Genomic DNA, 16,455 nt, shown 5'->3' with positions numbered 1-16,455 from the left:
AGCAACTACTGCAAATTCCAGAATGTGCCACAACAAAAGACAGTTGCCCATAAGGAGCGTCCTAAGGGAGATGCAGGGTGACGACAAAACGCGTCCGTTTGGAGACGTAGCCCGCTAAAAAAGCGTCCTAAGGGAGACGCAGGGTGCGCCAGGAATTTCCTAAGGGAGATATCCAGGTTCCTATCCGTTTCCTAAGGGAGGCAGGATAGTCACATAGTTGCCCATAAGGAGCGTCCTAAGGGAGACGCAGGGTGACGACAAAACGCGTCCGTTTGGAGACGTAGCCCGCTAAAAAAGCGTCCTAAGGGAGACGCAGGGTGCGCCAGGAATTTCCTAAGGGAGGTATCCAGGTTCCTATTCGTTTTCTAAGGGAGGCAGGATAGTCACACAGTTGCCCATAAGGAGCGTCCTAAGGGAGACGCAGGGTGACGACAAAACGCGTCCGTTTGGAGACGTAGCCCGCTAAAAAAGCGTCCTAAGGGAGACGCAGGGTGCGCCAGGAATTTCTTAAAAGGGGGTCACCATGCTCTCTGCGGGAAATATCCAGGTTCCTATCCGTTTCCTAAGGGAGGCAGGATAGTCAAAAAAGTTGTCCATAAAAAGCGTCCTAAGGGAGACGCAGGGCGACGACCAAAAGCGTCCTTCGGGAGACGCAGCCCACAAAGCAGCATCCTAAGGGGGTTGCAGGGTGCGCCAGGAATTTCCTAAGGGAGGTATCCAGGTTCCTATCCGTTTCCTAAGGGGGGCAGGATAGTCAGACAGTTGCCCATAAGGAGCGTCCTAAGGGAGACGCAGGGTGACGACAAAACGCGTCCGTTTGGAGACGTAGCCCGCTAAAAAAGCGTCCTAAGGGAGACGCAGGGTGCGCCAGGAATTTCTTAAAAGGGGGTCACCATGCTCTCTGCGGGAAATATCCAGGTTCCTATCCGTTTCCTAAGGGAGGCAGGATAGTCAAAAAAGTTGTCCATAAAAAGCGTCCTAAGGGAGACGCAGGGCGACGACCAAAAGCGTCCTTCGGGAGACGCAGCCCACAAAGCAGCATCCTAAGGGGGTTGCAGGGTGCGCCAGGAATTTCCTAAGGGAGGTATCCAGGTTCCTATCCGTTTCCTAAGGGGGGCAGGATAGTCAGACAGTTGTCCATAAGCAGCGTCCTAAGGGAGACGCAGGGCAACGACCAGAAGCGTCTTAAAGCGTTTTCTGGAAAAATGCAGAACACGCCCGGAGTCCCTCAAGGGGGACCCTGGCTTTTGCCGAAATTCCAAGGGAAATACACAGCAGGACACTAACCGGTTACTCAAGCAGTTTACAAGACAATGTGCAAATTGAAGTTGAAAAAATAAAGACTGAAATTTCCATAGTAAAGCGACCAACCGGCCAAGTTCAAACAAAAAGAAGATGGTCAAAACAAGACCAATTATTCTAAACAAAAAGCAGACTACAAAAGCTGAAAAGAAATAAAGAAGCCTTCGTCTACTCCGAAGCGCCAGCAGGAGACCCCTGATCTGCAGCCTCTTCAGCATCCACCTGATCAGCCACGCTCTCAGCAGCTCCACATGCATGATTTATGACGTCTGCCGCCACCTCATCAGCTGCATCATCCTCTGCTCCATCTTCTTCAGATACCGCCTCTTCAGCCACCTGTTCTTCAGCCCCTTCGGTGTTCGCAGCATTATCCTCCTCACCTTGCACAGGGGGCAAGTCAGGATAGAGCATCTCGATGTCTTCATCTCCAATGGCATAGAAGGGATCATATCCAATTGTGCAGTCCAAGTAGCCCAGCTTGTACGCATCCATGACAGCATCGGACTTGGATTCTTCAGCAGACTTATGATAGGCGTGAAATCTAGCCAAAAGCTTGTCATAACTGTGAGAGATGTCGGCATTCTTGCGCTCAAGACGGAAATAAGCATCTTTTCGACTTGCCAAGTCAACAGCAGAAGAGCTCAGCTCGGAATCTTTCTCAGTAAGGGAACTCTTCAGCTCAGATATCATCGCCCGCAAATCAGACGTCTTCTTCTCATAACGAGTCTGCTCGGCAGAAAGCTTGCTAGCTAGCTCAGCATTCTTCTTCTCCAACTCACTAAACTGAGCAGAAGAGGGGGCAACAGCAGACGACGAGTTTCGGATGGTCTCCGCAGCAAAAACCACTCCTTTTTGAAGTAGATGAAATGTTGCTTCTCTTTGTTTTTCCAAGGAAAGACTTGAAAAAGTACCGAGATCACCAGCCTGACGGACTTGATCAACCAGCTCAGCACAAGCGGATGAACTTGATAGAAAGTGCGTCTTGAGCAGATCAGACACGCCCGCATCCCCTGTAGGGCTAGGCTTGTCTACCTTTGGATCAGCCGCTGATGTCGCAGTAGAACTTTTTCCCCGAGCAGATGACTCTCTTGCTTTCTTAGCCTCTGCCAACCTTACTTCCAAAGGAACTGACGATGATGAATCAACTCCACGCTTGACTTCTTGTGACTCAACAGTTGGATCATGATGGTTGGATGGATGAGCAGACCTCGCACATCGACCTCCACTCTTCGACTGGTGCAAACGACCCGAACTTCGGAGTGGAAAATCAGCATCTCTTGGCTTCTCAACAGGTGAGCTGGACCGTGCACGAACTACGTCGCAGAGCAGATCACGATCTCCAAACTCATCAGCAAGAGGCTTAAGGGGAACATCCCTAATGTTGCGCATACCACCAATCTTCTTGCTATCTGCACCAACAAGATGTTTGACTCTGGCAGACGACGCGGGAATGGCTCCTACTTGGGTTTTCTCAGCAGAAGGGAGCCTTGGCTTCTTTCGTAATGGAGACACATTCCTCGCCTGTAAAGAAGTAGCGGGAGTTCTCGAAGACTTGACATCGACCTTCCTTTTTGGTGGGGGTTCAGCAAAGCACTCATCCTGTTCAGCAGGCAAATCATCAGGGTTCGGACTATCTTGCTTCCATCTCTCGACATTCTCAGCATGGGGCAGTCCACTAACTTCTTCCTGATTGTCGCTCGGCAGCCACCAGCGGCCACCACTGCTCCAATCATCTTTGGCAACCAGTCACGACGACAACCAGCCTATTCCCACCCAGCTGGTCCCTTCCGTGAAAATGGGAAGATGAATAAAAAATTTACGTGCTCGACTTACTTTGGGATGCACGGTAACTCCTCTCTTCGACAAGCAGTACAAAACTCTCCAAGATCTTTCTCAAGCTAGAAAGTAGAGAAGTTAAGTTTGCAATGTGAGAAAGAGTGAAGAGAAGCCCTGTATTTATACAGGTTGGACAACCCGGGTCAAGAAGGAATCATAAACTCATTCCTACTGGGAATCCAACTCCAACAACAGTCAGAAGCCTACACCAATTGGGAATCCAATCTGCGAAGGAGTCCAACTCACATAATAAAGCCCAGACACAGTTGGAGAGCCCGAAAAAAATAATTTCATCTCCTACATGCCACACAAGCGCCATGCAGAAGCTGGGGGCATTTGTGGGAGCATATATTTTCGTCTCCAATCAGGGCACGCCACGTGGAAAAGAAGATTATCTCTTTAATTAATTAATTAAACCAGTTTATCTGGCTAATTAATTAATTGGGATAAATATCTTAATTAATATGATATTATCTTTATTTAAAGAGATAATATTATTAATTAAGATATTATCCTAATAAAGAGAAGATAATATCATTTAAATAAGATATTATCTTTTTAAGAGATAATATCATTTAATTCAGATATTATCTTCTTAAGAGATAATATATATTTAATTCAGATATTATCAGGCCCAACTGGATTCCTACGAAACCCTAGCCCCGAGGCTCCTATAAATAGACGACCTCATTCATCATTCAAGGGACATCTAAACCGACATCTAAACCTACTCCTTATACCCGAGAAAAAGACCCGAAGCTCTCTCTCCCTCTCCACTCTCCATATTTTCTCCCCAAGGCTCCGGCCACCACACACGGCTCCGGCCACCCGGTTTACACCCTACATAAAACTCCGTACCCTTTGCTTAGCTATTGTTTTCCTACAAACACTCGAACTAACTTAGGCATCGGAGGGCCTTTGGCCAACACCCCCCGGGTGTGGTCTATTTACTCCAGTCTTTTTTACAGGAATCGAGGAAGAGAGAGAAGGAAGATCGAAGGTTGAAGGATCTAGAAGCGAATATTCTCCCGTGAGATTATTTGCACAAACACTTTTAAAATCCCTAGTTTCAAAAAATTAGTTGATTTTGTTATGTTCTTGTGTCTTTTGGGTGTTTGAAGTCTGTGACATCATGATTTGGGAGTCTGAAGTATGTGTATATGTCTTAACATAGATGGTTACAAGTTTACAACAGTTATTGGAACATTATTTGCACTTAATCAGTATTTTTTTCAATTCCTTACCCAAGGGGGCCTGCCTGACTGACTTACCAAACTTGTGTTTTGGGACTTTGACTTAAAATCTGTTTTGAGTTTAAGAAATTGGATTCAAACCCAATACCAAATAGACCTTTGGGTCTGTTTGGTGGGCTGAATTGGATGAGACTTTTTCAATTAAAATGGATATGAATCCAGTCTGTTGTTTGGTGGGCTTAATTGCATCACACACTAACTTGGACTTAAATTTTTGTTTAGGATATGAATCCAGCATATGCCACGTCGAGACATGGGTTTCGAAGACTCTCTTCGTCGGCTGCCTCTTGCCAAACGTGAACTCTCCCTCTTCAGGTCGTCTCCCTCGCGTCATCTCTCTCTTCAAATCGTCTCTCTCGCATCGTCTCCCTCAACCGCTTCACGTCGTCGTCTCTATTGTCTCTCCTCTCCTCTCTCATCTCTCTTCTCTCTTCTTCTCTCCTCTCTTCTGATTTTTTTCTTTCCAAAACTGATTTCTCTGTTCTTGTTTCATTGGATCTCTGTTCTTTTTCTTTTCGATTTTTTGTTAAATATTAAGTGTTGTGGTTTTTTGGGTTTGATTTATTTTGATATCTTTTTATTTTTTTAAACATTCATTCATCTTTCTGTTTTCCATAATTGAAGATCTGGGTTAGATGTTGAGTGCATTTTATTTTATTTATTTATCACTTAATTTTCAGCATTTGTTATGATTTAAGAGAACTTGTGTAAAATTGGTGTATTGGGTTGTCTTTAGGGACAAATGGTTTTTGATGGTTGAAGGTTTGAGTCCGATCTTTGATGGCTTGTGATCGATCAACTGGAATTTGAGAAGTGGGTGTTTACGATTTTTGTATGCAAACCCCAATTAATCATAAATAATAATAATAATAAAATTTTGTTATGTTTTGTGAATTTGAGAAGTGGTTGATTAAATCTTTCAAATCTGGTTTCCCACCCAAATTTTGCATCATATTAATTTTTTTTACAAATGTGGTTTTTAGTTTGTATTTTCTTTGATCTGAAAGAGGAAGAAAGATATTGAAGAAAAAAAAAATGGAAACACTGAGGCAAAAAGTTCGAATTTTGCATCTGAATATTGTTAATCAAAATAATAATAAAAAAATTTGATTTATTAAAAAAGAAAACTTAAGTCTGTTGTTTGGTACAAAAATGAATAGGATTGGACTCAAAGCATAGTCAGTCCAAGCCAGCCCAATCCAATGTTTCAAAGCCCATCCTAGCTAGTCCAAATCAGCCCACCAAACAAGGCCTTAGTTTTCTAATTTATGTGGGTTAGGATTTCTGCTGTATGAGGTATTTTTATCCTATTGTCTTTAGGTTTTAGTTTGCTATAAATTCTCCCATGTAATTTATTTTTGGGAGATTACTAAAATACTCAATATAGGAGCCCAAATTATAAAAAAAACCTATATGAAATGGACTTTAGAAATACATCTAAAGCCCATTTACAACATAACAAAAAAAGCTTTTAACTTCTTTTAAATTACAAAATTGCCATTGATTTTTTAAAATAAACCCAACCCAAAAATCTCATAAAAAAACCCAAAACACTCAATGAGGCATCAAAGTAATTTAATAATTAAAATTAAATTCAATAGGGCTAGCTGTCATCTTTTGGGTTTTTTTGGGGTATGTTTATAGAAATTAAATGGTGTGGATTTTATGTATATTTTTTGACAGGACCCGATCCAAATTCTGCTTTGGAATCCGAACCAGACCCTGTGCGTGTCCAACACCTGGCGAATGTCGGGCACAAAAGACCTATTTGCCCTTCTACACAAAATATGATAAAATAACAAGGTTGACTTCTACCGAAAAACCGGCAGAGTTTCTCTTGTAACTGGCTCAATACCAAAACATTTACACCTGTCAAAACAAGTATATATATACACAACCAACTGCCAGCATACATATATATACATTCCAACAGTTCAATTTTTAGTCTAGGGTAAAACATCAGAGCAACTACTAAGAATTTACAAGGAATCAATCCTTTTACAAAACAAAAATCCTACATCAAAAGAAAGGCGCGGAAGATGGGAAATGGCCCGGTGGTGGATTCCTGTGCACGTCTACTGCTTGGGGGGGCAAAACAATAAAAAGGGTGAGTGGATCCAAAACAAAGTTTAGAAAATAACATATGAACATACTAACCCCACTGTAAAAACAGTTATACAAACTAGCTTATTTCCTTTATTTTTGAAACCAATGCATGTATAGAATTATACATTTGAAAACAGTTTAAAACTATCGCCTAGGTGTACCCTTATTTCCGTCAAATCCTTATATCCGTCAATTCCTTGCATCACCATGGGTGACACATACTCGCAGGTCTCAGTGACACGAGGTCAGTCCGAGCAGCAACTCGCAGAATTCAGGGGACCATAGTCCACCTTTATCCACATTACTCGCTCCACACGAGTTCGAGTACCAAGGAACTCGTGGGGCAGCTGTTAAGTATGCTGACTAAACCGAAGGCAACATTTCATATTTGGGTACAAGGTGGTTTAAAAAAATATAAAGTTTCTAAAGAAAATCTGTTGAATATTAACTTTCTGTAACCTTTAAAATTGTGCTGCCATTTATCTGATAATTAACGAGAATATCTTTTCCTAGATGCTTTAAAGGAAATTTCACTCGGCAGCATGCAACATAAAATATTTCACAGAATAAAACAACTTATAACTAAAACTGAACGATTAAATTCATTTCTAAAAACAAAGAGTCCACTCACTGATAGTCCGAGCTCGTTGGACCTCTTGAAGGTCCCTCCTGCGTGTCACCTGGTGCCCGGGTGCCTGATTCAATGACCATAATATTCTATTAATACAATATAGTATGAAATAAAAAATCCTACCCCCTGCTCCTAAAAGTACGTGCGTCAATTTAAAGTTATCCCTATAACCATAAAAGCTTTTCTTCCACGTGGGATAGTTTAGCGGTATCTTGGGACTCAAAAAAGCGCTAAAGTCCAAAAAGTCAATCCGGGACCCCACGGGTCCATGACCTCACAATATGATCCGGAAGCCGCTAGAAGGTCCAATATATCTAGGACACATGTCCGAGGGTATTGGTGTCGATCGGACGGTCGGATTAATCACGATCGTGTAATTGCATAATTTCTAAACCCTAGCCTTAGGGTTCGCGATTTCGGAGTATCCGGGACTTCGATTCACGATCCGTCAATCCTACACGTTTATGAAATTATCTAGAGTAACATATCTAAAATTGATTACGATCCAACGGCTCAACAGTATTGAACCCGATAATCGCACAATATGGAAAATCCGTTCGAGGCTCAAACGGTATCCAAATTGCGATCCGTGAATTCCTACGCGCTCGTGACAACCTAAGGATCACATCAGGACACAGTGTCACTGCACCACCCTCGCCCACGTACCTTCGCACGCGCCGGCAGCAATAGGTGTCCAAAGCGATTACGCATCGCCGGAAAATCTCAAAACCACGGCTCCAAACTCCTACCCTAGGTCTAACACTATACTTGGAACCACTTTTGTTCTTGGAGAAAATTCATTATCTATACTGAGAACCGATTAATTCCTACCCAACAGGCAGCTAGAACAGCTCGATCGAGAGGGTCAAAATCCATACTTGGCTCGTCCGATTTGGTTGAGAAATGAGAGAGAACGACGGCCGTGAAATTCCGGTCACACCACTCGGTTTTCTGCAGTTTTCGGCTGCTGGAGTGGCTGACGGCGACGGAAACCGGGTGGGACGGGAAGAGGAGGCGAGGACGGTTCGAACAAGACTGGTCTCGTGGCCGGTGGTGGTCTATGGCGGCGACGGCGACTGTGAGAATCCAATCGGTGGGGGGAAAGAGAGAAGTTGCGACGGGAGAGAGAGAGAGAGAGAGAGAGAGAGAGAGAGAGAGAGAGAGAGAGAGAGAGAGAGAAACTGAGGGAGAAGAGAGAGAGTGAGGGTTTAAATCTGATTTTTTTTAAATTACCACTTTGCCCCTCGTGATATTTTAACCGTATTTTTTTCGTTAAAACTCCAATTCGAGCTCACTTCGTGTCTATGAACTCATTTCGTCGTGCTCTACGCAACGGTGTATGTGGAATTGTCAAATTTCTTTTCGGTCAAAAAATCAACTTTTCGTTCATAAATTATTCCAAGGATAAAATTGTCTTTCCGCATAATAAATTACTAATTAAATATGAATTTTAGGTTTGGGTCATTACAGTTTTAGTGCTAAAAATGAGTATTTTACTAAATATCTCTTTATTTTTCAGAGATTGGAATCCGCTAATTTGTTCATCAACGACTTGGACAAGTTCAAGACAGTCACTGTGCACGGTCAACTTAATGTAAAACCCTAAACCCATAATAACTTTTTTAAAAAGTTGGGTTCAAATTGTAAAAAATAGGATTTTTTAAATTGCATTTTTTTTTTGTTTCGATGTTGCTGTTTTTACGTCCCCCGTTCCTTCTAAATAAACCTTGTTTCTATTTATAAAAAAATTGCATTTTTTTTTTTGCAGTCAATTTTTTTCTCTGTTTGAGGAATGCTTGCAAAGTTTGGTGTTGATATTTTTGTTTGTAGACTTGCTGCCTATGTCTGAATATGAATGATTGATTTGATGAGCAGCTGATAAATGTGCTGTAATATTCCAATTACTTATATATGATGAATGGTTGCTTGCTGTTTTCGTTTTTGTTTTCAATTATTTTTTTTCGATTAGGCACTACTATATTTTGCTCTTTGCGCGACGAATAACAAAACGTCGCGCAAAGTCTTATTTAGTCGCACTAATTTCAGCGCAACAAAAAATTCGTTGCGCTTATTCCGTCGCGCGAAGATCGTGAAGAAAGCCTTTGCGCGACGAGGTATAAACCTTCGTCGCGCAAAACTGTGTGACGGGTAAACCATCGTTGCACTAACGGTGTGGAGACGAAACAACTGTTCGTCGCATAAATATTTGCGCGACGACCAAGTATTCGGTGCACGTATATTTGCGCGACGACAGGAATAGCGCGACGAAACTTAATTCATCGCGCAAAACTTGTTCGGGAGACGTATATGTTCGTCACAGAACCATTCGCGCGATGAGAAAGTTTTCGTCGCTCATATCTTTGCGCGACGAAAAACTCTGTCGTCGTGCAGAATATGTTGCGCGACGAAACATTTCGTCGCGCAAAACGTGTTTGCGAGACGTATGTATTCATCGCGCAAGAATTAAAAGTAATAAAAAAGTTGATTTTTTATTTTTTTTTGTTACATGTGGGTTTGCGCGACGAAATTTTTTCCGTCGCGCAAAAATAATATTACAATTTTTTTAAATTTTTTTAAATTTTTTAATTTTTTTATAAATAAAATTGGTTTTTTTTTATTGATTAAACAATGAAATTGCAATAAAAATAAATTAGAATAAAATTTTGTTATAAAATAAAATAAATGTATTACAAATAAAATAAATGTTTATGATGAAAATAAATACACTAATCAAATAATGAAGCAAAATCAACCGGGTCGTCGCCAGTATGCGGCTCGGAGGTCTGGGCGTCCACCGGGGCAGTGGTCTGGTGGGCATGCTCGGGGTGGACGGGCTGGGAGGTCGGCACATCAAAATGCGGGACTGGAATGCCGGACTGTGCGAGGGACTGCAGAATGACCGACATCTGGCTCTGAAGAGTGGCCACCTGTGCTGTCAAAGCAGTGACCTGACTGTTCGACTGCGCTGATGAACGGGGTCTGGCCCTCCGCCTGGCATTCCCCATCCCTCGACAATATGTCCCCGGTCTCCTCCCTAGAGTCTGATCCAATGTCTCCGTCAAGATCTGAAACCCAGCATCCTGTGGAGGATCCACAGACTCGATCGGAGTATCGGGAGGAAGTTGGGAGGCAGACTCCTAAAGAACCAACTGGCTCCTCTCCACCATCGTCGTCTGTTTAGCATAACATAAAATATAAATTCAAACACTCATATAATGAACTTTAAAGTTGAATCGTAACATAAGAATTAAAATTAAATAATACTTACATGAAGGGACTCGGCCAACTCATTCACAGGCCGAACATAAACGTCGCCAAAGACGTCGATCTCTGGGAATTTGGACCCCCCTAAATTGAACAAAAGAAGACAAATATTAGAACGACAAAATAAATTAAGAATAATGAAAAAGTAAAAAATTAAATAAAAATTATTCTATTATTACCTGACGCCGTGCATCCATCCGATAGGAGAAGGGCCTGGAACCCGAATGATGGAGAAGGGTCTTCTTCTTCCTATTGCCCTTATTGACTTTGGCTTTATTCTGTTATACAAAAAATAAAACGTATTAGTTGAAATTGAAATTAAATATAAAAAATTAAAAAAACATTTGTAATAAAATAAAATAAAATATAAAAAATTACCACAAAAGCGGGCGCTTGAAAATGAGCGCAGAGCCACGCCCAACTATCCTCTCGCCCCTCAAGCTCTTTCGGGCAACCCTCTTGAAGAGCGACTTGCGGATCATCGAACGCCTCAAAATGGTGGTGCAAGTCCCTCTTCCACTGCTTGTACCTCTCAGAGAAGAGTCTGTTGACGTACGCCAATGACTCTTCGTCAAGGTCCTCCAAGTTGTAGTTCGTCTGCAATAAATTAATTACATACATTTAAATAATATAAAAACTACGTTTGAAAGAAAAAGAATGAAAAGGCCTACATACCGACAACTGGCCGCGAACCGCAGTCTTGGTCTCGTCAGGCATCACCTTCCAAGACTTCCATTGCATCGGGCAATAGCTCCGAATGACATGACCAATGTCGTGGGCTAAGGAGCTATGCAACTCCGCCGTCGGTGCAGCCCGATGTCGCTCGTCGTATCCGATGTTGATAAGACTGTTGGTCACCCGGGTGACCTTCGCCGTCTTCAATTGCCGACACGGCCTCTTTGCTGCAAAGAAAGATGACATGAATGTTACTTAAAAAACAAATTTAACAATCAAATACACACATACAAAAATTTAAAAACAACAAGAAGAAATAAAACATAAAATGAACTGGATAAAAAGGAAAGCTATACCTGGCTGTGACCCCGACGCATCCGTGGATGTGGTGTCGGTGGTGCTGGCGGGCCGATGATGCCGCCTGGCGCTAACAGGCTGCGCCACTGATGACGCTAATGAGGCAGGCGCCTGGGACCCCCCAGGTGCAACTGCCAAGTGGTCCATCAGTGCTGGCGCAGTGGCAGCATATGCTGGAGCAGTGGCAGCAGATGTCGGCTGAGTCAGGGGCTCCGAACTCTGCGTGGTCGTCACCGCCCTACGACGTGTAATCAGGTCTGTCATCTGCACAATTTCATAAATACAGAAACGAATTAATAAAATATACGAATATCCGATATTGATATGATACAATTCAGATTATTGACCTAGGGTTTGCGAGTTCGGAGTATCCGGGACTCCGATCCACGATCCGTCGAATCGTAGACAATCCAACAAATACAACCTACACCATACGTGAGTTTGAGTTCGATCCAACGGTCCGAACATAACAACCCCGGAAATCGCACAATAGGCAAAATCCGTTCGAGACGCAAACGGCAACCAAATTCCAATCCGAAAACACCTATGCGCTCGTGACAACCAAAGGATTGCACTGGGACCTAATTCAGGCTGCTACAGTACCCCACGCGCCGCCCCAAAGCGATACCAATCGCCGGAAAATTCGTAAAACTAAGGGCCAAGGTTCCTACCCTAGGTTGAATACATCATTTCGGGCCACTTTTGTTCTCGGACATAGCCCGAAAAATGGCCAGAAGTGGCCGGAATTGAAATTCAAAATCCGGCCGAAACTTAGGGTTTCAAATTAAGCGGCCTAGAGCAACAATCCAACAAATCCTACCCAACCATCAGCTAAAGCATGAAAATAGGACAGAAACCATACCTTAGGTGTCGGAATTGGTTGCCGGAGGAGGGAGAATCACGGCGGAGCCGATTCGGTGAAAACCGAAGAAATCGCGGCGGCTGGCTCGACGGTGATGGCGGGGGAGCTCCGGGGTAACAGCAATGTGGCGGGCGCGATCCAAATCCACCAAGGTAGGAGGCAGCGGTGGCGGCGGGAGAGAGACGGCGGTTTTGAAGATTTCTGAAAACTGGGGAAGAAGGAGGCCATCGCGTGGTTTCTGAAATTTTATTCGTTTTTGCACGACGAATCCACCAACACGTTGCGCAAGAATTTTAAATGGGTATTGCGCGACGAACCACAAGTTTATTCCGTCACGCAATGTTGGCAGTCCGCCCAAATTTGGGAATTAGGGTTTAGCGGACGATATTGAAATCTTGCGCGACGCAGCGATAAACGATACGTCGCGCAAGAATTTTAAATGGGTATTGCGCGATGAACCACAAGTTTATTCCGTCGCGCAATGTTGGCAGTCCGCCCAAATTTGGGAATTAGGGTTTAGCGGGCGATATTGAAATCTTGCGCAACGCAGTGCTAAACGATACGTCGCGCAAGAAATTTTAAAAGGGTATTGCGCGACGAACCACAGGTTTATTCCATCGTAGCGCAATGTTGGCAGTCCGCCCAAATTTGGGAATCAGAGTTTAGCGGGTGATATTGAAATCTTGTGCGACGCATGGGTAAGCAATTCGTCGCGCAATGTTGGCAGTCCGCCCAAATTTGGGATAGCGGGCGATTTTGAAACCTTGCGCGACGCATGCTTAAGCAATTCGTCGCGCAATGTCCTTAAAAACTTGCAATTAAAATGTATGCAAAAACCGTCCCAAGAGAAAGGCTGGCTGCGATTGCGCACGACCAACAGGTACATCGTCGCGCAAAAACACCCAAAAAATTTTCACTAAGTGTCCAGAGGGAGGAAGAGTGGGAGGCAAAAGTTCTGGTGATATGGCGCGACGAACGCAACGTTTTTCGTCGTGCAATCCCGTCCTGGGCAGGCTTTGCGCGACTAAACACGTGTTTTCGTCGCGCAAACCCTGTACCCTAAACCCTAAAGCCTAAACCCTAAACGCTAAACCACAGAAACCCTAAACCCGAAACTAGTTTTCATGATCCAACCGGTAAACTTGTTTTTTTATACTTCGAGATCGTATATGCCGAAAATTGAAACAAACAAACATTAAGAGATCAAGTAACAGGACGAAACTTTTCGACGGTTGTAAATGAAAAGTCATGATTTAACGGTTATTTTAGCTCTGATTTGTAAGATTTTTTACTGCTACTTTTCTTTACCCTATATGAATACAATTAGTGAATTTGATCATGAATTCCAGATGTTTACACTAGGGTGATACGACAAAATGTTATGTTATATTTAACGAAAGTATAAGTAAACGATTCATTGTTCGTGAATATATGATTGCTATGGAAAACGCATTCTACGAAAGTAGTTTCAGCAATCGAACCATCAAACTTGTTTATTTGTACTTCAAGATCTTAGACCCCAAAAATTGGAAAAAAAAAACATTCGGAGATCAAGTAACGGGACAAAACTTTTGAACGGTTATAAATGAAAACTCATTATTTAACGGTTATTTTAACTCCGATTTTTACGAATTTTTACACCTACACTCCATGACCCTATATGAATACAATGAACTAACTCGATCGTCAATTTCAAATATATATGTGTATATATAATATATATTGTAAAATCACATAATATTTGCGCGACGAAAAAATCTTTTACGTCGCGCAAAAGTTCATCGCGTGACGCATGACACTTTGTCGCGCAATAATTTAACTTTGTCGCTCAAACTTATGCACGACTAGATTTCTTCGTCGCGCAAAAATTATGCGTACTTCGTCGCGCATGGGTTTTCAGATTTGAAAAATGTTTATTGTCAATAATTTTCAAACTTTGTATAAAAATGTTTGGATATAATTATTTATCAATGTTTTGTAACAAATTTTGTATCATTTTCATTTTGTAAATGTGTGTTGTGAAAAAAAAAATTACAAATTGTTGGATGTGTGAGTTTGGATAGATTGATTTACCAATGTTTTGTAACTGAATTTATTTGAATAATGTTTCAGTTGTCCACATATATAAGATTTGGATATTTGTACTACATATATTCGAACATTTGTATTACACAAAGTCTGTACACAAACATAATAAAATTATAAAAAATTGAATTATTCATCATCTGAACTATAATAACTTTCGTTATCGTCGCTATCATCACTTTCGGTCTCCCAATCCTCCTCCTCCTCGTCTGCTATAACTACATCATCTTCGCTGCTCTGGCCCACTGCAACATCGAATCTTGGGAGATCCCCGAGGTCAATTGTAATTGACTGAATCGGTATTTCGATTGAAGACACTCCTTGAATTTGAAACGGTTCTTGTATAACATGTGTATCTCGAAGTGTATCCGCATCATTTTCCATTGATGATTCTAAACGTTGGTCAGCCACATTGTCGACGTCGTTGTCAGTGTTCCCGTCTAATTCTGGTATAGCATACACGTTCCTATGATCCATCTTCTGAACAACTTTCCAACTGCTCCCGGCTTTAGGGTCATTTAGATACACAATTTGTGTTGCCATGTTCGCCAAAATGTAAGGGTCGTCATCATACCAAGTTCTGTTAATGTTCACAGATAGTAAGCCATGGTCGATTTTAACACTTCCCGGCCTATTTGGGTTGCTATCAAACCATCGACACTTAAACATGATCACTTGGTATCGATCTTTGTAAAGCAATTGAACGACATTTGTGAGTTTGCCATAGAAATCAATGTTCGTACTTTCGCCTCCACCTGGGACATGGACACCGCTGTTTTGCGTACACAACTTGTCATCTCATGCAGCCCCCAAAAATTTAACACCGTTAATATAACAACCCGAAAACAATTCAGCGCGAATAGGGCTGAAGGCCAAGTTATATAACTCATCACTGTAAGTGGGGGAATTCGATGATTTCAACTTATTCACCTAATATAATAGAAAACCATTCACATGTTAGTATGATAAAATTAAATACTAAAATTTATATTTGTCAAATACAAAACACTTATAACTTACAGATTTCAAAAACCATTGTGGAAACAATTCACGTTGTTTCTGGGCAACTAAATGTGATGGATGTTCTCGCTTCATCATCTCTTCATGCTCATCTAAGTATGCCATTATCTCATCACAATTGTTCAGTACGAACCAATGCGCTACTTCCATGTCATTTGTAGAAAACGACTCTCCTTGTCCAGAATCTCCAAAGGGCCGTGCGCTTTGGGCAAAAACAGAAAGTTTTTCCTTTCTCATACCTCCGTCGTTATTACGCTGAGGACGATTGAAAGCCGTCTCCACATCTTTTAAATACATTCCACAGAAAGTAAGCGACTCATATTGAACCCAAGCCTCTATAATTGATCCTTCGGGCTTCGCCCTGTTGCGTACACTTTTTTTCAGCTCTCCGAGAAGCCTATCAAAATAAAAAGATATGATACAATTTAGCAAGCCTGTGATAATGATGCATACACAAACGAAAAGGATTATATACCTTTCTATTGGATACATCCAGCGATAGTTGACAGGACCAGCAAGCAATGCCTCTTCTGGCAAGTGAACCATCACGTGCATCATACTTGTAAAGAAAGCTGGAGGAAATATCATCTCAAACTTGCATAGGACTTGGACAATGTCATGGCGCAACTGAAACATGTCTGTCCTTCGCAATGTTTTTGCCGTCAGTTGGGAAAAAAATATGGATAACAACATGATTGGCTTCACCACATCTTCCGGCAGTAGGTGTCGAATACCCACAGGAAGTAGGCGTTGCATGAACACATGGCAGTCATGGCTCTTAAGTCCAGTAAATTTACCCCCATCGACATTCACGCAACGTGCGATATTAGAAGCATACCCATCGGGAAATTTGACAGACGATACAAACTTTAGAAACTCTTTTTTGTCATTCGGTTTCATAGAAAAGAATGCAAGATCCCTTCTAGCTTTATCACTGTCCCTATTCATCCATAAACCCCTTCGTATGCCCATTCTTTCCAAATCAAGACAAGCTTTGATCGTGTCCTTCGTCTTCCCCTCGATATCTAGAATCGTGCCCACCAATGTGTCGAATACATTTTTCT

The sequence above is a fragment of the Prunus persica genome, chromosome G8 (genome assembly GCF_000346465.2).
Source record: "Prunus persica cultivar Lovell chromosome G8, Prunus_persica_NCBIv2, whole genome shotgun sequence".
In the NCBI taxonomy this organism is placed as follows: domain Eukaryota; kingdom Viridiplantae; phylum Streptophyta; class Magnoliopsida; order Rosales; family Rosaceae; genus Prunus; species Prunus persica.
Note: the sequence above shows the minus strand (reverse complement) of the source record.